The sequence below is a fragment of the Nomascus leucogenys genome, chromosome 19, assembly GCF_006542625.1.
Source record: "Nomascus leucogenys isolate Asia chromosome 19, Asia_NLE_v1, whole genome shotgun sequence".
Classification (NCBI taxonomy): Eukaryota; Metazoa; Chordata; class Mammalia; order Primates; family Hylobatidae; genus Nomascus; species Nomascus leucogenys.
This window is the reverse complement of record NC_044399.1, coordinates 18408213-18417980: the sequence shown is the minus strand read 5'-3', so window position 1 is coordinate 18417980 and position 9768 is coordinate 18408213.

Here is a 9768-nt window from a genome sequence, read left to right as displayed (position 1 = left end):
ACACACACACACACTCAGCTCATCTTTCCCCTCACTCAGCACCCACCCCCTCGCTAACACACACACACTCACACACACACCACAGTGGGCTACAAACAATATTTGTTGATTTGGTTTACTGAATAACCAACTGCAGATTACTCCCATTATATTAACTTAATGTCATGTCTATTTGGTGTTGCTATAACAGAATACCAGAGGCTGGATAATTTATTTAAAAAAAAAAGAGACTTATTTAGTCCACATTCTCCAGTCTGGGAAGTAAAAGAAGCATGTTAGCAGCATTTCCTTGGCTTCTGGTGAGGACTTCCCATGCTGTGTCTTAAAATGCTGGAGAAGGTCAAAGGGAAAGTAGACATGTGCAAACAGGCAAAGCCCAAGGGGTGTCCTGGCTTTCTAACATCCCACTCTCAAGGGAACATCCCCGTGAAAACGAATCTATTTTCCCAAGAGCGAGAACTCACTCATTACCAAAAGAATGTCAGTGAGTCATTCATGAGAGACCCGTCCCCATGACCCAACACCTCTCATTAGGCCCCACCTCCCAACATCACCAAATTGGTGATCACATTTCTGCATGAGTTTTAGGGAAGACAAACTCAAATTAAACCACATAATCACTTCAAGAATTTTTTCTGCGTGCAAAAATTCATAGAGGGTGCTATGGTCTGAATGTTTGTGTCACCGGAAGGTTTATATGTTGAAATCCTGATCACTAAGGTGATGGTCATAGGAGGTGGGGTCTTTGGAAGGTGATTAGGTCATGTGTGTAGAGTCCTCCCTCCATGAATGGGATTTGTTTCTATATAAAAGAGAGCACAGAGAGCCCATTTACCCCTTCTACCACCAAATCTGCAGGTGCCTTGATCTTGAACTTTCCAGCCTCCAGAATGATGAAAAATAAATTTCTGTTGCTTATAAGCTACTCAGGGTATGACATTTTGTTATAGTAGCAGAAATGGACTAAGACATAGGGTAACACTAATTTTCAACATGATTAACTTAGGTACTATGAGTTTGTCTATTCAAAGAAAAGTAAGCTATATATAAAACTGATAACATTCATAATATATTTAAATTTTTCACAATGTAGTTTTTTTCATTATAGTAGTAAAAGTTAAATTTACTTAAAGTTATTTTCTCTCTTTTGCTTCATATGCTACTTTTCTTATTATAGTGTCTAAATTATTTATAATAATACATTATTCATCTGAAAATATCTTAGCTGAAAACTTCAACTGTAAGGAATAGTACCATGATCCTACTTTGGTAAATATAGACATCTCATACATTTCTTGTAAGAATAAATTAAATACGCACATGTTCTTCTACAGCATTTACTATTCCATGCCAGAGTTTCTTGCTCCTTTATACTGCAAGAAACTTGATGGCGTACAAAAATCACAAGCATTCTTGTACACCAATCACAGACAAACAGAGAGCCAAATCATGAGTGAACTCCCATTCACAATTGCTTCAAAGAGAATAAAATACCTAGGAATCCAACTTACAAGGGATGTGAAGGACCTCTTCAAGGAGAACTACAAACCACTGCTCAATGAAATAAAAGAGGATACAAACAAATGGAAGAACATTCCATGCTCATGGGTTGGAAGAATCAATATCGTGAAAATGGCCATACTGCCCAAAGTAATTTATAGATTCAATGCCATCCCCATCAAGCTACCAATGACTTTCTTCACAGAATTGGAAAAAACTACTTTAAAGTTCATATGGAACCAAAAAAGAGCCCGCATCGCCAAGTCAATCCTAAGCCAAAAGAACAAAGCTGGAGGCATCACGCTACCTGACTTCAAACTATACTACAAGGCTACAGTAACCAAAACAGCATGGTACTGGTACCACAACAGAGATATAGATCAATGGAACAGAACAGAGCCCTCAGAAATGATGCCGCATATCTACAACTATCTTATCTTTGACAAACCTGACAAAAACAAGAAATGGGGAAAGGATTCCCTATTTAATAAATGGTGCTGGGAAAACTGGCTAGCCATATGTAGAAAGCTGAAACTGGATCCCTTCCTTATAGCTTATACAAAAATTAATTCAAGATGGATTAAAGACTTAAATGTTAGACCTAAAACCATTAAAATCCTACAAGAAAACCTAGGCAATACCATTCAGGACATAGGCATGGGCAAGGACTTCATGTCTAAAACACCAAAAGCAATGGCAACAAAAGCCAAAATTGACAAATGGGATCTAATTCAACTAAAGAGCTTCTGCACAGCAAAAGAAACTACCATCAGAGTGAACAGGCAACCTACAGAATGGGAGAAAATTTTTGCAACCTACTCATCTGACAAAGGGCTAATATCCAGAATCTACAATGAACTCAAACAAATTTACAAGAAAAAAACAAACAACCCCATCAAAAGGTGGGCAAAGGACATGAACAGACACTTCTCAAAAGAAGACATTTATGCAGCCAAAAAACACATGAAGAAATGCTCATCATCACTGGCCATCAGAAAAATGCAAATCAAAACCACAGTGAGATATCATCTCACACCAGTTAGAATGGCCATCATTAAAAAAACAGGAAACAACAGGTGCTGGAGAGGATGTGGAGAAATAGGAACACTTTTACACTGTTGGTGGGACTGTAAACTAGTTCAGCCATTGTGGAAGTCAGTGTGGCGATTCCTCAGGGATTTAGAACTAGAAATACCATTTGACCCAGCCATCCCATTACTGGGTATATACCCAAAGGACTATAAATCATGCTGCTATAAAGACACATGCACACGTATGTTTATTGCGGCACTATTCACAATAGCAAAGAGTTGGAACCAACCCAAATGTCCAACAACGATAGACTGGATTCAGAAAATGTGGCACATATGCACCATGGAATACTATGCAGCCATAAAAAATGATGAGTTCATGTCCTTTGTAGGGACATGGATGAAACTGGAAAACATAATTCTCAGTAAACTATCGCAAGGACAAAAAACCAAACACCGCATGTTCTCACTCATAGGTGGGAATTGAACAATGAGAACTCATGGACACAGGAAGGGGAACATCACATTCCAGGGACTGTTGTGGGGTGGGGGGAGGGGGGAGGGACAGCATTAGGAGATATACCTAATGTTAAATGACGCGTTAATGGGTGCAGGAAATCAACATGGCACATGGATACATATGTAACAAACCTGCACACTGTGCACATGTACCCTAAAACCTAAAGTATAATAAAAAAAAAAAAAAGAAACTTGATGGCATAGAATACATCTTAGTTTATTTTCAATCCCTTGGCCTTTTGCTTGCCTGTTGCATTGCAATGACAAATCAGTTTCTGAGGGATAAAATGCATTTCCAAAGTGATATGGTTTGGAACTGTGTCCCCACCAAATCTCGTGTCAAATTGTAATCCCCGCTGTTGGAGGTGGGGTCTGGTGGGAGGTGATTGGATCATGGGACCAGGTTTGTGATGAATGGTTTAGCACCATCCCACTTGGTACTGTCCTTGCAATAGTGAGTTCTAATGAGAGCTGGTCATTTTAAAGCTAGTAGTACCTCTCCCCTCTCTCTCTTGCTCCTGCTCCTACTATGTAAGGCACCTGATTCCTCTTTGCCTTCCATGATTGGAAGTTTCCTGAGGCCTCCCCCAAAGCAGAAGCGCCAATGCTTCCTGTACAGCCTGCAAAACCGTGAGCCAATTAAAACTATTTTCTTTATAAAAATCACCCAGTCTCAGGGTGTTTGTTTATAGCAATGTGAGAACAGACTGAAGCAAAAAGTATACTTTGAGGGTAACCCTACTTAGGGGCATTGGCAAATACTGTTCAGAAAGTCCAAACGTCCACAAACTTTAACAAAAGGGGTAGTCTAAGTGTTCCCTCCTCTCAAGCTCAGTTTTTCCATCATAGAATGGAAGATTTGGAGGATGTGATTTTTTTTTTCTAGAGATGGAGTCTCACTTTGTCACCCAAGTTGGAGTGCAGTGGCCCCATGATCTTGGCTCACTGCAACCTCCACCTCCCAGGTTCAAGCGATTCTCTTGCCTCAGCCTCCCAAGCAACTGGGATTACAGGAGCTTGCCGCCACGCCCAGCTTTTTTTTTTTTGTATTTTTAGTAGAGATGGGGTTTCACCACGTTGGCCAGGCTGGTCTCAAACTCCTGACCTCAGACGATCTGCCCGCCTCAGCCTCCCAAAGTGCTGGGATTACAGGCGTGAGCCACCATACCCAGCCAGAGGATGAGATCTTTAAGACCAGTTCCAACCCTGAATTTCAGTGACACTCTATACGCATTCTTTGTATGCTATGAGATAGCCATTAGGCAAAGTTCATTTTCCCTTAAACCTTACCCATGTGTCAGAGGTTCCTGATAAATGACATAGGTCCCAGTATCTACTTGGCACCACAAGACAACCATTATAATTGTGGGGTGCTATGGCCCTGTTCAATGTCCACCACAGCTACCTGGAGAAGTTATTTCCACACCATCCTGGCCAAACAAATCAGTCAGCCATTTCTGAGGGAGGCCAACCCCTGTAGTGTATCTCTGTCAGGCAGGCAGGCAGGCAGATGCCACCTTCTGACAAGGAGCTCCTGAGGCTTAGTAAGAGGAACTCCAGGTTCCAGACTCCTTGTTTTTGCCACTGTTCCCTGTCCTGCTCAGTCAAGTTTTCCTGCATGCTCTGCTTCATGACCTAGAGGCAGGTCTCTTTCTTTGCCTTTTGCTTTTTGCTTCTGGATTATACTAATTTAATCTCATGAAGCTGATTTTTGCATTCAATTACTGTTTCTGTGCACCCTCAGCAATTATAACTCAGTTGTTCATTCAGAGAAGTCTTTGGGTTCTAACAGGCACCCCGTGACTCTATTCAGAGCACAGGGAGACATATATTCTAGACAGGCCCCAGCCCTATTCTAAAGAAAGGATGCATACATTTACAGATTGAAGGAGGGTAGACTACATTTTACTGGTCCCTGTCTTGGACATATAAAATAAAAGAAGAAGGTTCCTCATCTAACAGACCACATAGTAACTTTATAGGTATTATCTGTGAAGCTGTCCTTTCTTGAGGCATCCACCACACTGGAGCACAGATTTGCATCCTACATATGCCCTCTATCAAGGAGGTGGGGCTCGTTAACACTCAGTAATGTCTTATGAGGCTTTTTCTAAAGGCCTTCCATATCCTAGAAATTAGCAGAGGCAAATCTGCTTCTCATTATCCTGATAGTCAATCATTTATATCTTCTAACTTGGGAGACAGTAGAATGCAAAAGAAAGTGAGCCATTTGGCATGTTATTAGCCCTTCTTTGGAGTCAGTTAGGTCACTGCTCCTGGTTCCCCTATCCCACTGAACTGTCCCCTTTCCTGGGTAGCAAATTTAACTCACGTTGTTGAATTACTGACATTTTGACCATCAATATAGATGGTGCTATGGTTTGAAGATGGTTTGTCCTCACCAAAACTCTTGTTGAGGCTTTGTCCCTAATGTAACTATGTTGAGAGATGGTGGGATCTTTACTCGGCGTTTGTGTCACAAGGGATTGGCCCTCATGAACTCATGAAGGGATAAATGCAGTCTCATGGTAGTGAGTCAATTTCTACTCTGTGAGAATGAATTAGATCTTGAGGTAAAGAGGACAGGTTGTTATAAAGCAAGGTTTCCTCTCATGTTTGATTATTGTACGTGCCCACTTCCTCTTACTTGTCCTCCACATTATAACACAGCATGAAGCCCTCACCAAAAGCTGACCAGTTGTAGCTGCCCGATCTTGGGACTCCCAGCCTCCAGAATTATGAGTCAAATAAACTTCTTTCCTTAACAATTTACCCACTCTCGGGTATTCTGTTATAGCAAAAGAAAACAGATTAAGACTTAAACAAACAAACCCCTGAATCCACCCCTCTGCAACCCAAATCGTCTCCCTCAAATGAGTTTCATTATATGAGCTCCATTTTCTTCCAATTCTCCCAATATCCTTAGGGGTTTCCCCTGTTCATCTACACATTTAACAATCAGTGTAGCAACATGTATGTAGAGCATTATTGGATGAGGATGACTTTCTCAAAAAAAGAAACTGCCATGAAATAAAACCACTTACTTTACATATTAGAAAATGTTCTTTATTATAGAATGGCTTTCTTTAAATTATGTATACACAAGATTGCACACGAACTTTTCTGAGCTGTACGTGTATATTTACGTGTTTGTATGAATGTTTGTTTGTGTGTGTGTGTGTGAGAGAGAGAGAGAGAGAGAAAGAGAAAGAGAGAGAGGTTGGGGGAGTGAGAGAGCTTTGTAGAAGCTGCTTCCTTCAGTGAGTTAGCACAGAGTTTAGGGAGGATTTTTGCAGAAGGAGTGCAAGGTCGTGTAGGAAAGAAGAAATACAGACCTAGCTTCTAGCTTTTTTCAGATTCAAAGGTAGAGAGACAGTTTGAGGTAGATCAAGATCAATGACATCCTTGGAAAATAAAGTCACTCTGAGGATGTCCAACCGGCCCCTGCACTGACATAAGGGCAGAAGAGTGGAAGGTTGATCTGGAATGTTGGGTTGGGTCCTGAAGTCTGAGATGCTGGAAGCTGTCCTATTGTAGCCCTCTGTGCTGGCTGGTGTCCAGGAGGGATGGCAATGTGAATGATACCTCAGGAGCCTGATCAGAATGGGATTCAGTGATCCGACCTGACTTACTCAACCCTAGAATTGTTGGATCATTAGCCCCAACCCTCACACACACACAAACACACATCTTGGAGAAGCACCTCAGTGGGGGCAAGGATCTGCAGGAGTTTTACCAATACTAGCCTCGCCAGCCTCAGGGCTTTAAATGTGAGCCTTGCTGATAGTGCTGCTTCAGCACAGGGACCTGACAGCATCTATGTGGTGAAGCGAGGTCATGTATATTGGGAGTTCAATACATTGATTAAGCATGATCCTAGAAAGGAGAAATCAATTCATTTTAAAGAATCACAGTGGCCTGGAAAACTGCCCACTCTGACATGTGCGGCAATGGCATGAGAAAAATGTCAGTCTGGCCACATCACTGCAGACATAGATGGTACTTCCCTTGACTCTTTGGCCCACAGAACATTTCTTTATTAGGATCACTCGTTAAGGAAAAGTGTAGTCTCTGGAGAGGGCAACTCCTTATGGCACTTACCCTGATGGCATTAACACTCTTTCTGAAGGCATTTGTATCATCCCACAGTCCAAAAATGTATGATTTTAAATTATGTCCTCAGCAAAATGATAAACAAGCAGGACTCACCTGTCAAACACTGGTATAATCACTTGTGAATTTCTGGAAAACCAAGTGACAGGGACCTGAGAGATTGGAATTTATTCTTATATGGGCATGTGGGAACCTGAGAATTACTCCCTGGGATACTATTTCATGGACCCATTATTAATCAATAAAATAAATAGCTGATTTTTCACCAGAAACCATGGAGGTTTGAAGACAGTAGGGTGATACATTTAAAGTGTCAAAAGAAAAATAAAACTGCCAACCAAGAATTCTACATCCAGTAAAACTATCCTCAAAAATGAAGGAGAAATAGACATTTCTAGGTGGACAAAAGCTGACAGAGTTTGTTGCTAGTATTATAAAGGATTGTTTCTATATGCTAGCAAACTGTCTGAAAAGAAAATTAAGAAGGCAATCCTATTTATAAGAATACTGAAAAGGAATAAAATACTGAGCAATAAGTTTAACAAAGGAGGTGAAAGATTTGTACAGTAAAAACTAAAATACATTGATGAAAGAAATTAAAGAAGATACAAATAAATTAAAATACATCCTGTGTTCATACACTGGAAGACTTGATATTGTTAAAATTTCCATACTACCCAAACCGATCTACAGATTTAATATTATTTTCATAAAAATCCCAATGCCATTTTTTTTACAGATATAGAAAAAAATCCTAAAATTCATGTGGAGCAACAAAAGACCCAGAATAGCCAAAACAATCTTGAGAAAGAGAACAAAGCAGGAGGCATCACACTTCCTGCTTTTAAAGTATGTTATAAAGCTACAGTAGGCATTATTATGTTATTACCCACTAGGTATTTTTAGATATTATAACCTATTAATAGGTATTATTAATATTTTAATAGGTCTTATTAGTAGGTAACATCTAATATTAATTATTGCATATTAATATTAATTATTACGTATTATTACCTAACATCTCAAATGGTAAATTTGAAGGTCCCAGTTGTATTAGTTTATTATAACAAATCACCACAGATTAGTACCTTCAAATAATACACGTGTTATAGTGCTGTAGGTCAGAAGTCTGAGGTGAGTCTCTGGGACTAAAATAAAGATAAAGGTAATGTTGCATTTTTCTCTGGAGGATCTAGGAGACAGTCAATTTCTCCGCCTTTTTCAGCTTCCAGAGGCTGACTGCATCCCTTGGTTCATGACCCCTTTCCTCCATCGTCAGAGCCAGCAATGGAGACGCAAGCTCTTCTCACATCACATCACTCTCTGCTGTCTCCTCTTCCACTTTTAAGACCCTTGTGATTATATTGGGCCCAACCCAGGATATTCTTATTATTTTAAAGTTAATTTCATTTGCCACTTTACCTAAGATATTCACAGGTTCCAGAGAGCAAAATATGGATATCTTTGGAGGCAGAGGCAGAAATTATTCTGCCTATACCATTTAAGCACTTTGTACCAGCCATTGGATTAGATGTTGGGTTTACAAAGATGAATAAATCTCAGGGGCTTCCCATTTTATGATATAAGCCAACAATAAAATTATGCAGGGCAATGACAGAAATAATCACAGCATAGTATCAAAGTATCCATCCCAGCTTCTGTTGGAGGTGGGTGGTATAGTAGAAGGTTTTCTGAAAGAGGAGACATCTGAAATTAATTACTAGGATTAATAAGTATCCACTGGGTAAAGAATAGGGCCTGCAAGTCACCCATTTCTCTAATGTGCCCCAAACATGGCAAATGCCCTTCCTCTATAACTCAGCTGATAAAGTCTCCTTATAATTACAAGGCTGATGGCAGCTAAATGAGAACTTATTTAACATTTATTGATTTGCAAAATATATACTGAGGACCTATAATGTGTGAGAACATATGCTGGCCATCAAAGCTGCAACAAGACAGAACATACAAGGTTCCTGCATTTGTGGTGCTTATGGGCCTGCAGAGGAAGCATGGAAGCATTCACCTGACAAACTACTTAGGAACTAGGCTTGTGAATCTGTCCAGAGAGGTGATGCTTTTCAGATCCCAAGTCTTACAGGAAGAGAACAAATCTTCCATCTCCCTGAATTCCTGATGAACAACAGATGCTACCCCTGAAGTTTCTCATCACAAACCAAAGCAAGAGAAAGTTCACAGCTCACTGACTTGGGTGAAGTTCTGGCTGAACAGCTCCCACGCCTGTGACAGAGCTGCTGCCAACCACAGAAACCACTGCTTCACCCTGTTCATGACCCCAGGTCCTCCCATGGCACCACCCTTGAAAGTGGCCAGCTACTGGCCCTGCTTCTAATTCTGGAACTATTTTCTGTTCCAGGATCATGGAGTTTTACAGGATCTCATGGGTTGTCACAGAAGCCTGGACATCATTTGCATGCTGTTTCCATTGGAAAATCCTCACATATGACTTCTAACTGAATTATAATAATATTCTACAACATAACCATCCACAGGTTAGGGAAGGCCTGTAGGGAATTCAAGTACATTTCCTATAGAAAAAGCAAGTTCCAAAGAAGAGTTATAATGAGAATAGTATGAAAAATAA